The sequence below is a fragment of the Mastomys coucha genome, unplaced genomic scaffold (assembly GCF_008632895.1).
Source record: "Mastomys coucha isolate ucsf_1 unplaced genomic scaffold, UCSF_Mcou_1 pScaffold4, whole genome shotgun sequence".
Classification (NCBI taxonomy): Eukaryota; Metazoa; Chordata; class Mammalia; order Rodentia; family Muridae; genus Mastomys; species Mastomys coucha.
The window spans coordinates 3,520,555-3,527,718 of record NW_022196910.1 but is presented as its reverse complement, the minus strand read 5'-3'; positions in this window follow the sequence as shown (position 1 = coordinate 3,527,718).

The window sequence follows — 7,164 nt, the reverse complement described above, 5'->3', positions numbered from 1 at the left end:
TTTTAGAGGAACTGAGTTGTGAGTCTGGTAGCTCACAACTGTCTGCAACTAGGGAGACAACAGATCTAGGGAGTCCAACACTCTCTTCTGGCCTCCAAGTGCTCCTGTACATACATGTTCACAGACCCTGCTACACACACACACACTTAACAAAACCTTATGGTGTGGAGCTCAGAGAACACCTTGTGGGAGATGGATCTCCTTCCACCAAGTGGGTCTCAGGATCAAACTCACGCTGTCAGGCGTTTCAGTAAGTGCTTTACCCAAAGAGCAGCCTTTTGAGTCCTGATTCCTCTTTGTTGACCAGAGGTATTCAGCAGGCTGATTGCTGCCTGCTGAATGTAGACTAGAATTGTGTCCAAATATCAATCTACCTGAAAAACACTGTCTTAGCTACGATTACTATTGCTGCGATAAAACATCATAATAGAAAGCAACTTGTGGAGGAAAGGGATTATTTGGCTTATGTATCCTGAATCGTAGTTCATGGAGGGAAGCCAAGGCAGGGCTGGAACCTGGAGGCAGGAGATGGTGTGGAGGCCATGCGAGGGTGTTGCTTACTGGCTTTTTCTTTATGCCTTGCTCAACTGCGCTTTCTTATTGAACCCAGTACCACCAGCCCAAGGATGGCACCACCCACAATGGGCGGGACCCTCGCTCATCAATCACTAATTTAAAAAATGACCTACAGCCTGATCTTATGAAGGAGTTTCCTCAGTTAAGGTTGTCTCCCTTCAGATGACTCTAGATAGCCTGTGTGAAGATGACTTAACATTAACTGTAACAGATACCCACAGCTCTGCTGGGTCAGTCCTATGAGTGAGGATTTTGTCTTCCACACAGCTGTTGCAACTCATTACGATGGTAGATGTGTGTACATTCTGTCTCATACTGATTTATTTTCTTGTTCTTAGAAAAATATTACTTTTACTAGTATATGTTAATAGCATAAAATAACAGTTTTCATTGTGATATCTTCATAAAGATATACAATGAACTTTGATCATGTTTGCCCTCTTATTAGCCTTCCTGTATTTCATAACTTCATACTTAATAACTTCCTGTATTAACCTGTGTACTTCAATATTTCTTCTGCTTCTTCCTCTTCTTCCACTGAGTCCAGCTAGTGCTGCCTGCTGGAATGTTGACTCTTCTTGTTGGCTTGATCTTGTTCAGGTGACCACAGCTGCAGTGAGTTCATGACTGCAGTGGTCACATCACATTGGGAAGACAGCATTTCAGTCTCCTCTACATTCTCTGGCCTTTCAGTTCTTAATGTCCTCTTGTTCTCTCCTCTGGGACGTTTCCTGGGCCTTGGGCTGGAGGTTAGTCCTATTTCAGGCAGAGCACTTGACAGTCTCTCAGTCTCAGCACATCTGCCAGTTATGAGTATCTTTTTTAACTGCTGTCTGACGATAAGTTATTTCTCCACTGGTGAAATGAGCTAATTCAAGCCAGGTTAAAATATATATAAATGCAGGTTTACTGGGAAGCTGCTCTGAGGCAGGCGAGTTCACTGGCCCCAAGGAAGGAGGCCAGGAAGTCACCATGGGAAGCGGGAACAGAGGAGGGGTAAGAGAAAGAGAGAAAGTGCATGTGCAGAGAGAGGGAAAAGGGGGAAGGAGGAGGAGGAAGAGGAGGAGGATAAGGGGAGAACCCCAAATACCTGGGTTATATGGCAAAAAGTTGGGGACAGGGTATGTCAGGTAGGGACTGAGGGATGCTGGGAGAACCGGGAGGCCAGGTCTGCTGTGATATGTAAAATATGCACCTCAGTCCCTTGTTCCAGGGTCTGAAACCAAACGCTGTCCACTGCAGAAACTTCTTCTCTGGCTAAAGCTGAGAGCAGCACTAATGAATGGACATAAAAGTAATGTTTAGACAGCAGTTTAATAGCATCCCCATGTAGTCAAAGATCAATATCAAGTTCCCCCTAGAGTCATGGCCTCCTACACCAGTGGTGTTTGACCAGTTTTACATTTCTAGGCATGAATTCCCACTGTCCCATTTTAGGTACTTTTTTTTGCCCAATTTCTCTGCATTTGAAGATAGGCAAACCATTTTCTGCTCCAATTTTTCTTTTAAAAATATTTACTCCATATGTAAGGGTGTTTTGCCAGTATGTATGTTTGTGCAGCACGAGTACCTGGTTCCTGTGGAAGTCAGATGACTGAATCTTGTAGGACTGGAGTTCCAGGTGGTTGTGAGCAGGTATGTGGGTGCTGGGAATCTAACCTGGGTCCTCTGGAAGATCAGCTAGTGCTTTTAATCACTGAGCCATGTCTCTAGCCCTGATTCTGTTCTACTTTTAAACATTTTATTTACATTTTTAATTATGCGTTTGCTTATTTGCCTGTGTAGGAAGATGTGCACGTGGGTGCACTTGCCCCAGAAGGCCAGAAGAGGCATTGGATTCCCTGCAGCTGGAGTTACAGGTGGTTGTGAGCTGCTGGACACGAGTGCTGGGATTCAGATCAGGCTCCTCTGCAAGCACAGTGCATACTCTCAACTGTGTCCATCTCCCTGTGTGCCCCGATCCCTTCTCATCCAGGTCAATGAGGACCTGTATTTTTGTTGTTGTTGTTGTTGAGACATTAGCTCTCTGAATTTTACAATAAGTGACACCTTATAGAATTCCCTTTCTCTGCCATCTTAGCCAAGGCTGTCTGTCCTTGGGTGAGGTATAGGGAGGTTGTGGGTGGATGAATGGATGAGGAGAACCTTTGAAAAGTTCCAGCTCCCCTTTCCTCCTTTTCTTTCACTATCACATGGAAATGCCCTTTGCTCTGAAATCTTGGCAGGTAATTATCAGAGACCCTTTTTTAGGTTCCCCGATGTCTTCCCTTCTGGGGCACTGGTTTCTACTTTTAGCAGGTGCCCCCTTTCTCTTGGAGATAATCACATCAATTGGTCTCTCATTCCAGGGGGATGTGACCTAGAATCTGTTTTGTCTTTGAGAAATGAGGTCAATTTCCTGGCGGAGGTGTCAGGAGATGTGGGAAGCCCCAGGCTGTGTGGAAAGCTTTCTGACCACCAACTTCAAAGGTGGTGACCATATAGGTCAGTGAATTATGAGGATTGGTTTTGGGGGCTGTAACCTTATTGGTCCTTTGAGTTGACTCAGGCTAAGGTCATGAAGGGATTCTTACTATTACTTCTTTTCCATTTTTTTTTCCAACTGGATTTACAGGAAATATTTTAAATTGTTGAGCACCTAAAACTTGAATCCTCTCCTGTGACAGTATATTAAATGGTAACTCGACACCATCTGAAATTACATGGGGAAAAGTCTCAACAAAGGATCATTTTGTTCACGTTGGCCTGTAGGTATTTTTGTGAAGTATTGTCTTGATTGTTATTTGATGAGGGAAGGCCCAGCCTATTGTGAGTGGCACCATTCTCTAGGCAGGGGATCCTGTAGAGATCCCCTTATATACTTGTAGAGAGTGGGGTGAGCACGAATGAGCTCCTGTGTATTCATATCTCTCCTTTCTTCACAGTAGATACAATATGACTAGCTACTTCAAGTTCCTTCCTTGACTTCTCTGATGTGTAAGACTGTAACCTAGAATTATAAGGCAAACAAACCGTTCTTTGTCTACGTTGCCTTTTATCAGGGTATTTTATCACAGTAGCAGATAGATGAAACTAGAACACCTCACTTTTCTTTCTTTTTTTTTCACTATTCTTTCATATTGTTTTTTTCTACTCCACTCCTGTCTACATCTATCCTTCATAACTAGTTGTTCACCATCTGTTCCTAAGTAGAGTTGGTATTCTTGACCATACCACCAAATAGTCCCCATCTGCTGATCTTCACACCCTGTATACGCCCCTTCTGTTCAGTATGAATCTAATGACTCACTTTTAAAAAAGTAATACTTTTATTAATTCTTTGAAAATTTCATGTAATATATTGGCCATATTGACAAGCCATTCATATTTCTAACTCCTTCAATTCCCATTCACCTCCTTGCTCAATGAACTTTATGTCTTTTTCTTCTTTTTAAAATTTAACCTGCTGAGTCCAACATACTATTCATGGTCAACCTACCAGGGACCATACTCTTAAGAGACTTTCCATCCCCAAGAAGCCTTCAACTGTCAATAACTCCTTAGTTTAGGGATGGGGACTTGTGAACTCCTTCTCTCTCCATGCTCCAGTGCTGACTGGCTTGATCTTGTATAGGCCTTACTTGTGCAGACAATCATACAGCTGAGAGTTAGTGAGTGCAGCAGTCTTGTTATGTTCAAAAGAATATTTGCAAAGTAAAAAGTCCAGTCCCCAATGTGGGTTATATCCCTCTGAGTTGTTAGTTGAATTATTGCTCTACTTTAGTTGTCCCTGACCTTTGGCTCTCACAATCTTTCTGTTCTCTCTTTAATCATTGCTCCTGAGGCTTGGGGATGATATAGATGATAAATGTACCATCCATTTCTGGCTGAGCACTCTGTATTTTTTATTTTATTTTATTTTGCATTAATCACTACCCACTACACAAAGAAATTTCTCTGATGAGACCCAAGAGCTGCACTGATATGTGATATAGAGACACAAATTTAGAGAAAAATTTGATACTATGACTATTTGATACAACAACAGCAGTAGGCACACCCCTGGGCTTATGAGCTTCCCAACCATGGGTTTTTGTTCCTGTTTATAGTATCAGCCATGCACTTCCTCCTGCACAGTAGGCCTTAAATCCAACCAGAAAGTAGGTGGTTATCCCCATAGCAGTTTTGCCACTATTGCAACCATGAGCATAGCTTGTTGTGTCAGTCATTATTGCAGTTCACAGGATTAACAGCTACACAAAACTGTTAATGACTTTTTCCCCCTCAAGCAGCCTGCATAGCAACTTCTAGTACTATGAAGTTTAGGTAGCAGGCAGGATGTGACCCTCCTACAGCTGAGGGCTGATTCTATCAGACCCCACCTTGCCACAGATAGCCACTCCTCTCTGCCCACCTCCTGCTCATTGCCACGCCTCTCTCCAAGTTCCAGCTCCGCCGGAAGTCCCGCCTCCAGAGACTGAAGATGAAGCTGCTGATTGGGCCAAGTTGCTGAAGAACTTGGGGGAGGGGTTTTGCTTTTCTTATCTACCTGTTTACTTGTAACAAAGAGAATAAAATGAAAGATGGCGGACTGAAAGCACACCATGTGTTGGTCTAATTCTTTCAAACCCTCCCTGCATTTCTGGTACCTGTAATTATTCAGGCCTTGACCCCCATTCCAGATGACCCATTCCTATGAGTGGCTTCAGGCAGCTACAGCAGGAAGTTTCCTGGTCAGTACCAACTTGATTTCTCCATGTCCTATGACCAAAGTGTTTGGTGGCTTCAACAAGTTTTAGTGGAAAGAAAAAAAGCAATAGCAATTGGCTATATTGTTTGGTGACCTCTAGGTCACCTTCAGCTCAGGAGGTGGTCTCTCACAACTGGGACTGGACTTTTTACTTTGCTGTGACTTCTTGAAGCAGTATTGTCACCTGTGTAGGATAGTGTTAATTAAACTCATTTTTATAAACTATGCATGAAATTTATCAAATAGTAGGTTTCATATAGCTTTTTCCTACCATCCGTGGTGTTATTTCTTCCTCCTCAGCCCCATTCTTTTCTCTGCCCTCTTGCTTTCCTACTTAAACCTCCACCTCCATTATATCTCTTTTCCCTTCATATCTTCTGTGTTCTAGCATCCTCCCCCCTTGATGTCTTTTCCCCAGTCCCCACCATTGGGGACTAGTTTCCTAGTTTCTACAGGTACTTTGATTAAATGCATAAATCTAAAGGTCAAAGATCCACATATGAATGAAAACGTGACGTTTGTCTTTCTGAGTCTGGGCTCCGTAGAGCAATATTTTCCAGCTCTGTCCATTTACCAATAGATTTTCTCTTTCTCTCTCTTTCCTTCTTTCTTTCTTTCTTTCTTTCTTTCTTTCTTTCTTTCTTTCTTTCTTTCTTTTTCTTTTTTTGGTTTTTTGAGACAGGGTTTCTCTGTGTAGCCCTGGCTGTCCTGGAACTCACTCTGTAGACCAGGCTGGCCTCCAACTCACAGAGATCCTCCTGTTTCTGCCTCCGGAGTGCTGAGATTAAAAGTGTGCTTAAGTTAGTTTTAACTTGTATTTTTCTGGTGGGTAATGATGACGAATGCTTTAAAAATATTTCTTAGGCATCTGTATTTTGTTTTCTAAGCACTTTGCCCAGTTCTGTAGCATTCTGTTTAGTTGTGTTTCTTGCTTTCTTGGTATTTAGTTAAATTTATATTTGCAAATCCTTCCCTGAGTCTGTAGGCTGCCTTTTAAGTTGATTAACAATTTTCTTTGCACTATGGAAGCCGTTTAATTGTATTAACGGGCAGTTGTTAATTGTTGCTCTTATTTCCTGGGGGAATCACAGTCCTATTCAGAAGATTCTTACCTTAGCCTATATCCTGAACTGTACTTCCAACTCTTTCTTCTCGAAATTTCAAGTCTAACCTTGAGATACTTGATCCATTTGGAAATGATTCATGTGTAGGATGAGAGAGAAAGATAAACTTTCATTCATTTGTGAAGGTACCAAGCTTCCCACAAACCATTTGTTAAAGAAACTGTCTTTTCTCCAATCTATATTGTTGACACCTTTGCCAAAAGCAGGTGACTGTCTGTGTACCATACTTTTATTTTATATTATTTTTTATTAGAGCTGAGTAGTGAAATCAGGGATCATTTTGTTATGGTGAGATCATTTGAAATACATGCTTTTAGATGTTCGGGACATGGATAAGTTGACAAAGTGCTTGCTAAACAAACATGGCAACATGGGTTTGATCTCACGAACCCATTTAGGAGCTGGTATATACCTGTAATTTTTATGCTGGGGAGGCTGAGGCAGAGGCAGAAGGATCCCTTGAATTGGCTGGCTAGACAGTGTAGTTAATCAGTGAGCTTCTAGTTCAATTAGAGAGCCTGTCTAAAAAAATAAGGTGTAAACCCAGACACTACTGTGGAAGTGCTTGCTGACAGGAGCCTGATACCGCTCTCTCCTGAGAGGCTTTGCCAGATCCTGACCAATACAGATGCAGATGCTTGCAGCCAAACATCAGACTGAGCACAGAGATCCCAGTGGAGGAGTTCGAGGAAGGGCTGAAGGAGCTGAAGGGGCCTTATCTGATGTCAGTGGGAG